The sequence below is a fragment of the Corythoichthys intestinalis genome, chromosome 18, assembly GCF_030265065.1.
Source record: "Corythoichthys intestinalis isolate RoL2023-P3 chromosome 18, ASM3026506v1, whole genome shotgun sequence".
NCBI classification, from domain to species: domain Eukaryota; kingdom Metazoa; phylum Chordata; class Actinopteri; order Syngnathiformes; family Syngnathidae; genus Corythoichthys; species Corythoichthys intestinalis.
Window position 1 is genome coordinate 29,594,762 of NC_080412.1, and position 17,731 is coordinate 29,612,492.

The following is a 17,731-nucleotide window of genomic DNA, read 5'->3' on the forward strand; positions in this document are numbered from 1 at the left end:
TCGTTGGCTGATAGTGCGAGTTATGATTAGGCGCTCATGATAATATTGATAATGAAAGATAAATTATTTTATGGTCAATATAGAGGCTTTACGATTTATTTTGAAAGAATAATTAGGCGTCATAAATTTTTGACGTCATGTGACATTGAATACATTTGACAAAACTTGGATTTGATTGCATTTTAGTACATATTTTTAATTTCATTTTGGGACACTCGATTGATTTTAATCGCTTTAGTCAGGCGAAAATATATTCCGTGCATTGGGACTCCTATGGCATCTTTTGGGTTGGTTGCCACGTACACATATGAATTGCAATTACAATTTTGCAAAATGTTCTTGATATGGCTGTCAAACGATTAAAATTTTTAATCGAGTTAATCACAGCTTAAAAATTAATCGTAATTAATCGCAATTCAAACCATCTAAAAAATATGCCATATTTTTCTGTAAATTATTGTTGGAATGAAAAGATAAGAAGACTGATATATACATTCAACATACTGTACATAAGTACTGTATGTTTATTATGACAATAAATCAACAAGATGGCATTAACATTAATAACATTGTTAAAGCGATCCATGGATAGAAAGAGTTGTAGTTCTTAAAAGATAAATGTTAGTACAAGTTATAGAAATTTTATATTAAAACCCCTCAATGTTTTCATTTTAATAAAATTTGTAATATTTTCAATCAAAAAATAAACGAGTTGCTCGCCATTGTTGATGTCAATAATTACTCAATGCTCATGGTGCTCAAACCCATAAAATCAGTCGCACCCAAGCGCCAGCAGAGGTCGACAAAACACCAAAAAAACACAGGTAACAAATGGACATGACACTGTGCTGTCATTTTAATCTGTTTGAGCAGCGCATGTGCGTTAAATGCGTCAAATATTTTAATGTGATTAATTTAAAAAATGAATTACCGCCCGTTAACGCTATAATTTTGAAAGCCCCAGTTCTTGACAACATTTAGAACATTTCTAGATGACTGAACATTTAAATGTCAAAATATAAACATTTTAATCTGTTTTTTTTCCCCCTTTCAAACACAGGTCAAAGTGGGCGGCTATTCAAAGTTGATTTCTCATATGGCGGAAAACACTCAGGTGACTTGAAGTTCCGCTCTGAGACTGCCAATTTGGCCAAATTTCAAAATTGTCCGATATGTACGCGTGATACATCATTGGGAAGCCTAAAATCTTAATTTTCTGGGGAAGAAAATTTTTTGACAGGAGGGCATTTAAAAAATGAATAAAATTAAACATAAAAACCCTAATTGGAGGTGAAAGCATGCATGAGAGGGCTTAATTAACGCCATGATTTTAACGAGATATTATCGCGTCCTTACCTCTTTTCGATCCAAAAACTCCATGCAGCATGTATCCCCAAGTGTTGAGACACAGCCGTGAATGGTCACAGCTGGATTTTCTTGGGATTTTATGGGTGGAATATGGTAATATAACAAAGGTCGCGATGCAGAAATCACAGACATTAAGAAATGGTCGAGATTTTCTTTTTCATATTATTTACCCTTTTAAACTTTTTTTCCCCCAATTTTTCTTTGTTTGGATCGATTATTTATCATCTAACATATCAGGGAACAAAAAACATCAGTAACAAAATAATAAAATGAAGCGATAGATATGAGGTATTCGTGACTTATTTACAGACACCAATTATTTTCATTGTGACGTAATTTGTTTAAAAGTAAAATATGCGAATGAATAATTTTTAAAGGCATTTTTTAAACGAAATGTTATACACTGATTAATGATGCTAAGCTAAAAATGACATTTTGAATAATAAATTATACCTTCTATTTATGGCTGGGTTGAAACAAAAGCGGTTACGCGACGTCTGTAAACGGGGGTTTCCAGGGTAAAACGGACAAATTAAAAATTGTTCGGGGGATTAATGCACCATGAATCTGCTATGGCAGCATATAGAAATATTGTTCTATCAAACACAACAGTTCTTTTGGCTTAAAATACAGCAGTTTATTTGAAAAAGGGGTACAAGAGCAGAAACTTTTTTAAGTCTAGTCTGTGTTTTCCTCCATATACAAACTATTGTTTCTGCATGAAAGTTAAATATATTAACATAAATTACTATTGTTAATTTTCTAAAAGCACTATCACTAAATTTACACCCTATGCCTAAAATACCTTAAAATGAATCAAAGTTTTGTGTTATAATACAGAAATAATTTTAGAAATATGTGGTAATTCTATGGTGCATTGTGTGTGTGTTTGCATAAAGTGTTTCCCAACAAGTCACAACAGTGAAAAGCAAGCGGTCTGCGTCACATTCTTTACCTGGGCGCGGTGATCGTGCAGGGGAGGGGGCTGCATTATGAGAACCGGAGCATGACTCGCTCTGACCCACCGACAGCGGAACCTGCAATGGGGGGGTCTGAACATTTTGAAAACAAATTATTTAAAACGCATTAGCTGCAATTGACGGCGATAGACGTCCAATCCATTCCAACATGGGAGGGGCTGGAAGCAATCCTTTGATCGCTTCCAGCCCCTCCCAGTTAAAATGGATTGGACGTCTACATCCATCAATAGGTCTTTTCAACATCAATTCCCGTCTTTTACAAACTATCACAAGCCAAAATGAATTTTATGTATATCCCTGTCAACGAACACACGATCAATCACTGCCAATCCTCTCGGTTCGAACCACGATGACAGCAACATAGCTTCTGTTCAGCTGATGTCACAGTCTGCGTGCTCCAGCTGCACACAGTTCACCAGTTGTCGGTTCTGTTGGGTCCAAACGTGTCATTTAATGCGTACGCACAGACACTTAAATACCAAATGGAGCCTCTAATCAAACGCTCCTATTGCATGGGGTGGATTATTATTATTATCGTCATGATGGTTATCTTACAGACCGGGTTGTCAGTGCCCATGGCTGGCCCGGAGCACAGCAGAATTTCCAAACCCTGAATTTTGCGTAATGAAAGATGGTTGGGAGCAAAATGTCTTTTCAACCTAATTCAAATGAAAAAAAAACTTCTGTAAGGAGCCTTGGATTTAACTGGAGTACACATGAAATCTTTTTACATAGTGGTACTTCAAAGTTCCCTAACAGAACAGCTGGCACCAGAACCAGATTGTCGCACCAATATCCATTGGGCCAATATAGGTGCCTTTCACAGTTATCCGACAATATGCAATCTTAATTGTATGCTATCTTCTTGTCTCGATGATAATATACACTGCTGGCAAAAAGTATTGGCACCCCTGAAACACTGTAAGATAATGCTCAATATCTCTTTCAGAAAATGGTTTGCAATGACAAATGCTTTGGGAGCAATATCTTCATTTATTTTGCTCGCAATGAAAAAAACAAAAGAGAATGAAAAAAAAAAAATCATTTTACACAAAACTGGACCGGACAAAATTATTGGCACCCTCAGCATAATACTTGGTAGCACATAGACTTCATAACCTATTGACATGTCACGGGAAACTGGGCCTATTTTCAAAAACTTCAAATATTTTCAAAACCAAAGCTGCTACTGACCTAAAACCAAAACAAGCACCTGCCTTAGCCATATACAGTGGGACAAATAAGAGTTGGCCTCTGTTATTGCCAACAAAGTGTACATAACAAAGTTTGAGATGAACTTTTGGTATTGACCACATACTTATTTTACAACATGAGCAGGGATGTTTTGGGGCTGTCGTTGGGCAACACGGACTTTCAACTCCCTTCTCACCCCGTGGCGTCAAAATTATAACAAGAACGGTGAGCAAAAATCCCAGAACCACACGGGGGGACCTAGTGAAAGACCAACAGAGAGCTGGGATCACAGTAACAAAGGCTACTATCAGTAACCAGTGTTGTTAATCTTACTGAAAAAAAGTAATTAATTAGAGTTACAAATTACTTCTCCCAAAAAGTAATTGCGTTAGTAACTCAATTACCTGAATGTAAGAGTAATTAGTTACTTGGCAAAGTAATTGGTGATAATTACGTCTTTTTTTTCCCTCAAAAAAAAAAAAAAAAACATTGGCCACACTATGTGAATTTTTTTGTGAAGGGTTTTGGTACAATTGGCCCGAGCCCAATTCTTTACCGTAATTTACCCTTTACCCTGAATCAACTGTTAAAAGTTGTTAAAATTGCTCCCATTATTGCATTAGTTCCCTTCTCTCCACTTTCGACGTATGAAAGTTTTAAAACTGTTTCATCATTTAAAGATAGATTCAAGTCAAGATTTTGCCGATTTAGAAGTATTTTAGATAAAAAAGTTACTCAGGTTCGCTAGGAATGTTCTCTACACCAGAGCCGTCCTAAAAAGTCTACTGCTTTAAGATGGCGGCTGTTTACAAACGCATCTAGTGCCGTGTCTGTCATTTTGCATCTAGTTATATCTATATACAGTATATGTGATATCTACCATGTCTACCATATCTACCATAACATGCGTGCGTAGTTTGTAGGCTATCGGCTACAACATGTATTATTGGAGCTACCTAGCATCGCGTTTCCTCGGCGTCACAACTTTCTTGCCTCCTCCCCACTCCTGCTCTGCTCTGTCATCTCGGTGAGACCGTCTCCCTCAGACTTTTCGACCAATATAATAACGCATAGTAACGCATGCCTTTCCGTCCTCAGTAACGGTAACGGCGTTGCCAAGATGAGAAAAGTAATTAATTAGATTACCCACTACTGAAAAAAATAACGCCGTTAGTAACGCCGTTATATTGTAACGCCGTTATTAACAACACTGTCAGTAACACAATGCGCCGCCAGGGACTCAAATCCTGCACTGCCGGACGTGTCCCCCTGATGAAGAAAGTACACGTCCAGGCCTGTCTGCGGTTCGCTAGAGAGCATTTGGATGATCCAGAAGAGGACTGGGAGAATGTGTTATGGTCAGATGAAACCAAAATAGAACTTTTTGGTAGAAACACAGGTTCTCGTGTTTGAAGGAGAAAGAATACTGAATGGCATCCGAAGAACACCATACCCACTGTGAAGCATGGGGGTGGAAACATCATGCTTTGGTGCTGTTTTTCTGCAAAGGGACCAGGATGACTGATCTGTGTAAAGGAAAGAATGAATGGAGCCATGTATCGAGAGATTTTGAGTGAAAAGGGCATTGAAGATGAGACGTGGCTGGGTCTTTCAGCATGACAATGATCCCAAACACGCCAGCCAGGGCAACAAAGGAGTGACTTCGTAAGAAGCATTTCAAGGCCCTGGAGTGGCCTAGCCAGTCTCCAGATCTCAACCCCATAGAAAACCTGTGGAGGGAGTTGCAAGTCCATGTTGCCCAACGACAGCCCCAAAACATCACTGTTCTAGAGAAGATCTGCATGGAGGAATGGGTCAAAATACCAGCAACAGTGTGTGAAAAGCTTGTGAAGAGTTACAGAAAACGTTTCGCCTCAGTTATTGCCAACAAAGGGTACATAACAGAGTATTAAGATGAACTTTTGGTATTGACCAAATACTTATTTTCCACCATGATTTGCAAATAAATTCTTTAAAAATCAAACAATGTGATTTTCTGTTTTTTTTTTGTTTTTTTTTCCCACATTCTGTCTCTCATGGTTGAGGTTTACCCACGTTGACAATTACAGGCCTCTCTAATATTTTCAAGTGGGAGAACTTACACAATTAGTGGTTGACTAAATACTTATTTGCCCCACTGTATGAGTCTCCATGAGCAGTGGCATCAAAAAAGTCGTTCCCTTAAAAAAAAATCCCGATTATTTTTTATATAACACAACTTAAAATGGCTATAAAAGTCTCAGATTTTACACTAGATGCGCAAAAATCACCAAATCACCTATATTTTCAGGATCAATAGCAATATTTAACATATATAAATTTTGGACCAAAATAGCTACTTTTTTTTTTTTTTTTTTTACTGCAAGTTTTCAACAGCTAATAAATCACTTAACTTAACATAAGAAACTTAATACTTGAGGAAAACATGCAGAATCAATTATAAATATGTAAATAGATTATTAATAAATTCAATATACAATCATAATTTATTATAGAATACAATAGCCCTTTATAATCATTATACACTATATAGTGTTAATGAATGAGGCTAGCGGCCCCCTGACGTAAACAGTTTTCTAGGCAAAAATTCTTGTGAATAAATGCTTAAATCCCCGAATTTTTCATAGATATGGACGGAAAACAGTCTCGATTCTTGGTTTAAAGCAAAGAAACCGTGCAGTTACCATATATTTTACGTGTACTGTCAAGTACAATGCTACTCTGTTAGCGAATCAGGCTAGCGGCCGCCTGGCGTAAACAGAGCTTTTCTGGTGAAAGTACTTGTGAATAAATGCTTAAATCCCTGAATTCTTTATAGATATAGACGTAAAACAGTCTTGATTCTTGGTTAAAAGCAAAAAAACGTGCAGGTAGCGTTTATTTCGCGTAAATATTGCCAATTATAAGGCCAGTCGGTTACGAAAATTAGCTGACTCCATGTGTAAACAAAGAAGAAAATTCCGGCGAATAAATGCTTCAATCACGCATGCATGGTACGAAAAATATAGTATTTACCTTGAATCCTCGAACATCACTCCTGAGACAATCCTTCCTGTTTTTATGCGGTAAAGCTTTCGTAGTTCTTCAAAAATCAAAGCTTAAATCCGACATGAGCGTGTGCAGCCTTTTTCAAACTGCCATTTTCAGATCCCTCCACAAGTGTCCTATGGGATTCAGGTCTGGAATCATTGCTGGCCACTTTAGAGGTCTCCAGTGGTTTCTCTCAAACCGTTTTCTAGTGCTTTTTGAAGTGTTTTTTGGGTCATTTTCCTGCTGGAAGAGCCATGACCTCTGAGGGAGACCCAGCTTTCTTCACATTATTCAGCAAAATTTGTTGGTAGTCTTCAGACTTCATAATGCCATGCACACAGTCAAGCAGTCCAGTGCCAGAGGTAGCAAAGCAACCCAAAACATCAGGGAACCGCCGCCATATTTAATTGTGGAGACGTGTTCTTTTCTTTGAAGGCCTCGTTTTTTTCCTGTTAACTCTATGTTGATGCCTTTTCCCAAAAAGCTCTACTTTTGTCTCATTTGACCAGAGAACATTCTTCCAAAACGTTTTTGGCTTTCTCAGGTAAGTTTTGGCAAACTTCTGCCTGTTTTTTTTTTATGTCTCCTGGTCAGAACTGGGGTCTTCCTGGGCATCCTACCATAGAGTCCCTTTTCATCCATGCCATGGGCTTTACACTTATTGAAGACACTGCGTACAGTAGACACAGGAACATTCAGATCTTTAGAGATGGACTTGTAGCCTTGAGATTGCTCATGTATCCTCTCAATTTTACTTACCTGTTATGTGCCACAGGTAAGTAGTAGGTGCTGTTAATCCCACAAATTAGAGAAGCATCACATGATTTTTCAAAGGGTGCCAATACTTTTGTCCAGCCCATTTTTTTAGTTTTGTGTAAAATGATGATTTAATTTTTTCCATTCTCTTTTGTTTTTTCATTGCAAGCCAAATAAATGAAGATATTACTACCAAAGCATTCGTAATTGCAATTATTTTCTGAGAGAAATTGAGAATTATCTGAGAGAATTGCTGGGGTGCCAATACTTTTGGCCAACAGTGTACCCTGGCTTATAGACTTCATAACGACTGATGTCATACACTGCACCTCGCCTTCAAGTATAGGGCCTGCCCACATCAAGAAGAGTAATTCTCAAACAGGCACGCAGCGATCCAATTCCGGATTTAGGTTGAAAAAGTATGAACGCTATACCTCATACAAACAGGAAGGATTGTCTCAGGAGTGATTTGTTTGAGGATTCAAGGTAATTATTATATTTTTCATACCATGCATGCATTTTGAAACTGTGGGAAAAAAATCAATGGAAGAAATTAGCCGCTACGGCATTAGCGTCATAGTTCGCAATATTTACGTAAAATAAATGCTAACTGCACGTTTTGTATTAGCTTTTAACCAAGAATCGAGACTGTGCTTAAAAGATAAATGTTAGTACAAGTTATAGAAATTTTATATTAAAACCCCTCTTAATGTTTTCGTTTTAATAAAATTTGTAAAATTTTCAATAAAAAAAATAAACTGGTAGCTCGCCATTGTTGATGTCAATAATTACACAATGCTCATGGTGCTGAAACCCATAAAATCAATCGCACCCAAGCGCCAGCAGAGGGTGACAAAACACCAAGAAACACAAGTAACAAGTGGACATTACACTGTGCAGTCATTTTAATCTGTATGAGCGGGGCATGTGCGTTAAATGTGTCAAATATTTTAACGTGATTAATTTGAAAAATTAATTACCGCCCGTTAACGCGATAATTTCGACAGCCCTAATTAGGTCATTAAAAAATAAATAAATAAAATCAAGATGTGGCTCATATATGCGCAACGCCTTCAAGTAGGGGGCCGTCCCACAGTCCATTTCAGTCGGTCGCAGTTATTCTCAAAAATATGCAGCGATCCAACGCCGGATTTAGGTTGAAAAAGTACGAAAGCTGTACTGCAGGGGTGCCCAAGTCCGGTCCTCGAGGGCCCCTATCCAGCTTGTTTTCCATGTCTCCCTCCTTGAACACACCTGACTCAAATGATTAGCTCATCAGCAAGCTCTGCAGGAGCCTTGATAATGATCCTGATTATCTGATTCAGGTGTGTTGGAGGAGGGAGACATGGAAAACAAGCTGGATAGGGGCTCTCAAGCACCGGACTTGGACACCCCTGCTGTATTGCATACAAACAGGAAGGATTATCTCAGGAGTGATTTGTTTGAAGATTCAAGGTAATTGTTATATTTTTCGTACCATGCATACATTTTAAAACGTGAAAAAAATAAATGGGAGACATTAACCGCTATGGCATTGGCATCATAATTCGCAATATTTACATAAAATAAATGCTAACTGCCTAGTTCTTTGCTCTTTTAACAAAGAATCGAGACTGTTTTACGTCCATATCTATAAAGAATTTAGGGATTTATGCATTTATTCACAAGAATTTTCAATGTAAAAAGCTTTTTGTGGTGATAAGGCGGCGCCACAGTGGCTTAAAAACTAGCAGCACACTTGACATATTTACGTAAAATAAATGCTAACTGCAGGTTTTTTTTGCTTTTAACCAAGAATGGAGACTGTTTTACGTCCATACCTATAAAGAATTCAGGGATTTAAGCATTTATTCACAAGAATTTTCAGCGGAATAAGCTCTTTGTTTTCATAAAGCGGCCGCAGCACATTCGACATATTTATGTAAAATAAATGCTAACTGCCCGGTTCTTTGCTCTTTTAGCAAATAATTGAGACGGTTTTACGTCAATATCTATAAAGAATTCAGGGATTTAAGCATTTGTTCACAAGAATTTTCAACGGAAAAAGCTTTTTGTGATGATAAGGTGGCGCTACAGTGGCTTAAAGACTAGCAGCACATTCAACATTCACATAAAATAAATGCTAACTACCCGGTTCTTTGCTCTTTTAAGAAAGAATTGAGACGGTTTTACGTCCATATCTATAAAGGATTCAGGGATTTAAGCATTTATTCACAAGAATTTTCAACGGAAAAAAGCTTTTTGTGATGATAAGGTGGCGCTACAGTGGCTTAAAGACTAGCAGCACATTCGACATTTACGTAAAATAAATGTTAACTGCAGGTTTTTTTTGCTTTTAACCAAGAATTGAGACCGTTTTACGTCCATACCTATAAAGAATTCAGGGATTTAAGCATTTATTCACAAGAATTTTCAACGGAAAAAGCTCGGTTTTCATAAAGAGGCCGCAGCACATTCGACATATTTATGTAAAATAAATGCTAACCGCCCGGTTCTTTGCTCTTTTAGCAAAGAATTGAGACGGTTTTACGTCAATAGCTATAAAGAATTCAAGGATTTAAGCATTTGTTCACAAGAATTTTCAACGGAAAAGCTTTTTGTCATGATAAGGTGGCGCTACAGTGGCTTAAAGACTAGCAGCACATTCGACATTTACGTAAAATAAATGGTAACTGCAGGGTTTTTTTTGCTTTTAACCAAGAATTGAGACTGTTTTACGTCCATACCTATAGAGAATTCAGGGATTTAAGCATTTATTCACAATAATTTTCAACGGAAAAAGCTCGGTTTTCATAAAGAGGCCGCAGCACATTCGACATATTTATGTAAAATAAATGCTAACCGCCCGGTTCTTTGCTCTTTTAGCAAAGAATTGAGACGGTTTTACGTCAATAGCTATAAAGAATTCAGGGATTTAAGCATTTGTTCACAAGAATTTTCAACAGAAAAGCTTTTTGTCATGATAAGGTGGCGCTACAGTGGCTTAAAGACTAGCAGCACATTCGACATTTACGTAAAATAAATGCTAACTACCCGGTTCTTTGCTCTTTTAAGAAAGAATTGAGACTGCTTTATGTTCATATCTATAAAGAATTCAGGGATTTAAGCATTTATTCACAAGAATTTTCAACGGAAAAAGCTTTTTGTGATAAGGCGATGCTACAAATGAACAGCAAGTGACCTGTAAATGCCCTAAAAATCGGACAGAATGACTGTGAATGCGTTGGTTTCGAATGAACGAACATTCCGAGTCTAAATGGATTGGGCATTAATGCAGTCTTAGAATTAACTGAAATACCATTATGGTGGATGATTTTGGTAGCAACTTGTTTATTCCTTTTTATTTAGTTAGTTTTTTAGACTTTGACAACTTTTTAAAATGATATCTCGATTCTTGGCAGGAGCATATCGATAACCTTTTGGGATACAAAGTATCACGATACATCACCATTTCGATATTTTGTCACACCCCTAGTTACTACCCACCTCTGAGTGAGATTAGGTGGATGCAAAGCACGTCATGACATGACCAAAGTGCTAATTACACATACGATAAGAAAAGTCACACACTGTGAATTTATGACGGAAATGATATTGAATTTTCATCTGGTTCTCGTCAGATGAGAACAGGCATTCATCTCGTTATGTTTTAGTCTTCCAAGACACGTTTTTAGCGTGTCATGAAAAAATTGTTCTTTGCCAAAACATTTTCGTTATTGTCATCGTTAAAGAAAACAACACTGCCTGAAATACCGGTATATCCTAAAAAGAAATTCACAAAAACTAGGCCTGCGTTATATATCGTTTGAAAATTGCCATAGCAAATTGTTTTGCTTCATAAAAGCAGCTTAAACTCCCCTACTGCTGTTCAAGTGTGAAATACTGTGTTTGATAAATCATCTATTTTGTGCAGAGACATGGATCCGCTTTGTACACAGCAATTTTCATCATTCACAGATGAACCCCCTTAACCTGGATTAAATGGTGTTATATGAATACAATGTGGTCATGGTGAGTCAATCAAAATCTTTCCAAACAGCTATTCAAATCATCTGGTGAAAATTCTTCTAGTTTAAATATTACAAAATATATTGCAGTTTTTTTCCAATATTGTTCAGCCCCCTATAAAAACATAAAAGTAATAATGAAATGTTGCTAATAGTAAAAATAAAAGTCAGTTGCTCATATTTGCTAGTTTCTTCTGGTAAAAGGGAAGGGCAGCTTTCTGCTGGCTTCTTATTGTACTGCATCACCTTGGAAGTAGGGAAGAGGTGCTTCAATGAAGTCTCATGACCTCAACATCCAAAACTTCACAGTGTGGTGCCCCTACGTGCAGCCACACAAATGCACGTTTGATGTTTCTTTCATCCTTTTTCAAGTGTACGGTGGTGACTTTACTTAATTCATGACTTGATGCATTTGTAACTCAATTTCTCTCAGTATAATATTAAAGCAGTAATGTGAAGTAATTTCATAACATGCCAAACAGGGTCACAATTAAAGTAATTAAACATTGTCCAACAAATAAAGCATGAAAAAATAATCTTTATGTTGTATATTTGACAAAATAATCGCGTTTCCGAAGTTCGAGCCTGAAAGGGGATGAACCCGGAAGTGATACGTCACACCGGGAACATACGGCCGTCATACGAAGCCCTTCAAACAATGATTCAAACAGCGATATAAGCGATGGATCTCCTCCCTTGCGCTCGATCTAAGTTTTTGAAGAGTTGGAGGAAGAAGAGGAGGTTGGAATTTTATGTTGGACCTAACATGTATTAGCCAGACGCTAATCAGGATGCAAACAATGTGCCTAGACTACCTGACATGGAATGGATACAAGACCCATCGAGATCAGAGGAAGTCAGCGTGATGTCACGATGACGTTACCTCGCTTAGCAACGGGTCGCCATTTTGCGAAGGGGGAACGCGCGCTAAACATTCCACTGACAAACGTCTGAAATTCATATATTTCAGGTGTGTTTTGCATCTTTTTTCCTAAAAACGTCTTAAACATGGCTTACAACTATCACGAGTCATTGCCGACCGACGCGAGGAGGCGGTACAATTTAAAATGACCATGTATTGGCTTGGAAATTTGCCCTTACAAACTTGCAGCTGATAGCTGGATGAACAATCAAAAGAAATGGCCTGCAGTGGAGTTCGGAAACATCTACACCTCATAAAGTCACCCAGTAAGTTGACCTTTATCAATTCTAGGTGACGAGTACTCACTATTTTTATTTTTATTTAGTTTTTTAAAACCTTTTCATTGCCTTTAAGATACTTTTTGCATGTATTACCCTCTAATCCTTTTAACCATTGTTTTTTTTGGGTTAGCTTTGAAGCAGTTGACCACATTAGTCACGTAGCGTATTTAAACCGTCCTTATTTGAAATAACTACATTTAAGTATTTTCTTAAGGCATTTTTTTAGTACGTTCTGCCTGTATGCATCTAAACAAAAGTTTAGAGCGCACGGTAGTACTTTGGGTGTCAAATTCGACTCATGTAGACATTTCGCCGATGTAGCACATTTTGGCAGAACACGGTAATTCCCCTCCAAGCGTTATTTAATTATTAAGTTACGGTAATAATAACCACTGCCTAGTCTATTGAATCGTAGCAGCTAATTGGGGCGGGAAAAAAAAAAAAAAAAAAAAAATCGAATAAAGTTTACTCACCAGTAATAAAATGTCGGCTGCAAACGTAAATGTGCTTGGATTTAGGCTCCCACAGGCGAGAATAGTCCACGGAACCGTCTTCTTTTACTGTTCCTCGATTAATTGCTTTCAGCCATTTGTTTCTTCTTTTCTTCTCGCGAGGAAGAATGAAGAACTTCAAATGCGGCTCCGAACTCTTCCTTGTGTGACAACCCGCAACACGGCAACTTTTAGCCATTACGACGGAAAAAAGACGGCAAATAAGACGAAAGTTCAATGCGTTTGTATTACAAGTGACTCGTCTTGTGCCCCATTGTCAATATGGCGACGCTTTGTTGTGGCTGGAGACGTCATTAAATGCCCAGATGTCCGACTGCCTCTATTGGTAAGATATAGGCTGTTCTTATTTTCATGATTTGAAGATGCACGCATTTGCACATAATTTTATGTTTTTGTCTATCTGATGACATTGTTAAAAAAAAAAAAAAAAAATCAGACTTCATGTTCATTTTGGCAGATCCGGCAGTTCTCGTGCATATAAAATAATAATATATGGGGGGAAAGAAGGAGATGAGTCGTTGATGGCTTTCTCCACTTTATTGTGGCAACAATAAGAAAACAAAATAATAGCGGAAATCCGCCACATTCGACCGCGAAGTTTTGCTTCTCGCTGATCATCTCCTCGCCTCCTACTACTCCAGCGTCTCTTAAACGGATCGTACATAGTGTCTTGTTATGAGCTTTTTGTTTACAAATGTATCGAACACACGACGTGCTGACAACTAACAGTACAACACAGCTCGGGGCTCTCGGGAGGAAGTGGCGTCTAATGGCGTGAGGAAATGTAGTTTTTTCACACAAGCGAACAGATTACAAAGCACCACTTCAGTGTTCCCATGATTCACTGCGTGACCTGCGCGCTCGCTGATTTGCTGCCAGACATTAAAAGCAACGCGCTTGTTGTTGTCACCTGTCAGCGGCTCTCGTACAGTAAAACACAAACTAGAAGGCTATCAAGCGATCACCGTGAAAGAAACGCCGAACCGTACAAATGCAGTGCAACGCTTGAAGCATGAAGGTGGAAATACATAATACAAATACAAATAAATGTGCACAAACTCACCGGCGGTGTGTGTCTCTTACGGCAACGTGACCGTGAATTACCGCGACGCCGACCCGCTTATATGCACATCCACACCCCTTTCCCGATTGACAGTGGATTAACCCTTTCGGACAAGATCGTAGATGACGCACAATTTAAACACGCTTAACCTAGCGAACGCAACAACAACTATGATCGGGGATTGCCACGAGTTAACGTTCAGCTAACGTCGCTAGCTTATACTGTTCATTCCACAACATTTGGCAGCTCTGCTTTGACAAAGTCATCAGTCATCTATCCAAAAATCACACTTACTTTTTGGCAAATCCTTGATCATAAGCAGACCGGTTAAAGAAGCAGGCATCTTCGAAGTGTTTGCAGCAGAGAACACAACTCGACGATGGCGTGAAATTCATTCGCTTCGTGCGAACAAAAGATATCCATTTACGTGCCCTGCTATCCTTTGGCCACTCATACAACTTTTCGTTTGAGTGAGAACAAAACATCGCCACACACCGCCGCGGCATCTTACCGAGAAGCAATGCAACAAACAATACTGTTCTATGGCGGACTTCCCTCGAACTTCCCGGTGTGACGTAATTTCCGAAGTTTTCTGAAGATTACCGAAGAAAAGCATTTTCGTTGTCAAGGGCGTTGCTATGGGTTAAACAAACATTCTGGAAGGGTTGCGTTAAAAAAAATAACGAAAATATGCTTATAAGTGTTTAGCCATTGATATTATTCAAAAACATGGTTGGCCAACCTTACTTCACATTACTGCTTTAAGGATTTTTCATTTCATTTTCTTTAATTACTGGAAAATACAAAACTTGCACTCTTAATTCAAGGTACTGAATTAAATTTTTTTCCATCAAAATAATAATACGCTAGCAACCACTTCAGGATGTACCTTGCTTACTACCCTTAGTTAGCTGGGATAGGCCCCAGAACCCCGGCTGACCTGGTGAGGATAAGCGGCAAGGAAGATGAATGAATTGGATGAATAAAATGTTGGGAAAAAACTAAAAATTCTAGTACCAGCAGTTTCTTCGACGCACACTTGACCAATGCCCCCCCCAAAAAAAGAACATCTCTACTGCTGCTGTAAAACACGAAAGATATCTTGTGAGATATCGAAAGTGGAAAAGCAAGGCAATAGTTGGAAGCTGTTGCTCGCTTGACCAAAAGAGTGTAACTTACTCTAATGACATGTGTGCTAGTGGAAATACAAATTATGTACACACACACCCCCCCAACTGCTGCAGACTCATTTTGAGATTAGTTGGAGTTGACTAGTGTGTGTGTGCATGTGTGTAAGTGAATGAGCATGCAGTGTGTCCACAATGAGTCAACGCCAGTCAAGTAAGCCAACAGAAATATACTTCAATAACACACTAATATACAAATGTCAACAACATGCAATTACATTCAAATAAATGAATTTAAAAAAAAACAACAACTAAAGCAGAAACCTCTCTGAGTAAATAAAAATCCCAAATATTCAACTAAACAGCAATAAGACAGCAAAATTTAACCTCATGCATTAGGTCTAGGGCTGAAAAAAGATTAAAAAATTTTAATCGAGTTAATTACAGCTTTAAAATTAATTAATCGTAATTAATCGCAATTCAAACCATCAATAAAATATGCCATATTTTTCTGTAAATTATTGTTGGAATGGAAAGATAAGACCCAGACGGATATATACAGTGGGGAGAACAAGTATTTGATACACTGCCAATGGGTTTTCCCATTGACTGTGTATCAAATACTTGTTCTCCCCACTGTACATTCAACATACGGTACATAAAGTACTGTATTTGTTTATTATAACAATAAACCAACAAGATGGCATTAACATTATTAACATTCTGTTAAAGCTTTCCAGGGATAGAAAGACTTGTAGTTCTTAAAAGATAAATGTTAGTACAAGTTAGAGAAATTTTATATTAAAACCCCTCTTAATGTTTTCGTTTTAATAAAATTTGTAAAATTTTCAATCAAGAAACAAACTGGTAGCTCGCCATTGTTGATGTCAATAATTACACAATGCTCATGGTGCTGAAACCCATAAAATCAGTCGCACCCAAGCGCCAGCAGAGGGCGACAAAACACCAAGAAACACAAGTAACAAGTGGACATTACACTGTGCAGTCATTTTAATGTGTATGAGCAGGGCATGTGCGTTAAATGTGTCAAATATTTTAACGTGATTAATTTAAAAAATTAATTACCGCCCGTTAACGCGATAATTTTGACAGCCCTAATTTGGTCATTAAAAAAAAAAAAAATGATGTGGCTCATATACAATGTCAAAATCAAACTGTGTACATGACAATCCCAACTGACATAATTCACAATAATGAAGAAAAAAAAAAAAAAAAAAACGCTGCCCAAAAATCTATCTAAAGCTGCACTAACAGAAAATAATTACAGTATCTCTATATGGATGACATCCAAGCATATACTTCCTTAATGATATTGACGGGACACCTTCCTGAGACACTGCGCCACGCCTTCAAGTAGGGGGCCCTCCCACACTCCATTTCAGTCGTCGCAGTTATTCTAAAAAATATGCAGCAATCCAACGCCGGATTTGGGTTGAAAAAGTACGAAAGCTGTACTGCAGGGGTGCCCAAGTCCGGTCCTCGAGAGCCCCTATCCAGCTTGTTTTCCATATGTCCCTCCTTGAACACACCTGACTCAAATGATTAGCTCATCAGCAAGCTCTGCAGGAGCCTTGATAATGTTCCTGATTATTTGACTCAGGTGTGTTGGAGGAGGGAGACATGGAAAACAAGCTGGATAGGGGCCCTCAAGGACCGGACTTGGACACCCCTGCTGTATTGCATACAAACAAGAAAGATTATCTCAGGAGTGATTTGTTTGAAGGTAATTATTATATTTTTCGTACCATGCATGCATTTTGAAACGTTGTGAAAAAAAATAAATGGGAGACATTAACCGCTATGGCATTGGCATCATAATTCGCAATATTTACGTAAAATAAATGCTAACTGCCCAGTTCTTTGCTCTTTTAATAAAGAATCGAGACTGTTTTACGTCCATATCTATAAAGAATTCAGGGATTTATGCATTTATTCACAAGAATTTTCAATGTAAAAAGCTCTTTGTGGTGATAAGGCGGCGCCACAGTGGCTTAAAAACTAGCAGCACATTCGACATATTTACGTAAAATAAATGCTAACTGCAGGTTTTTTTGCTTTTAACCAAGAATCAAGACTGTTTTACGTCCATATTTATAAAGAATTCAGGGATTTAAGCATTTATTCACGAGAATTTTCAACATAATAAGCTCTTGATCTGTGTTTCCGCTCGGTCAGCTTTGACGGAGATAGGCCCCCTATTATTCGGCCCTGCGCCCTGTCAATATATTATGAAGTCTATGATCCATGAAAAAAATTCATACGTATAAAAAAAATAAACTTCCCAGCAAAGGTTTGCAGTAACTAAAAGACCACAAAATCTACAAGTATATACAGTGGGGAGAACAAGTATTTGATACACTGCCAATGGGTTTTCCCATTGACTGTGTATCAAATACTTGTTCTCCCCACTGTACGTCTATCACATTGGAGAATAACAATAAAATAATAATTTATGCTTATTGTAATCTGC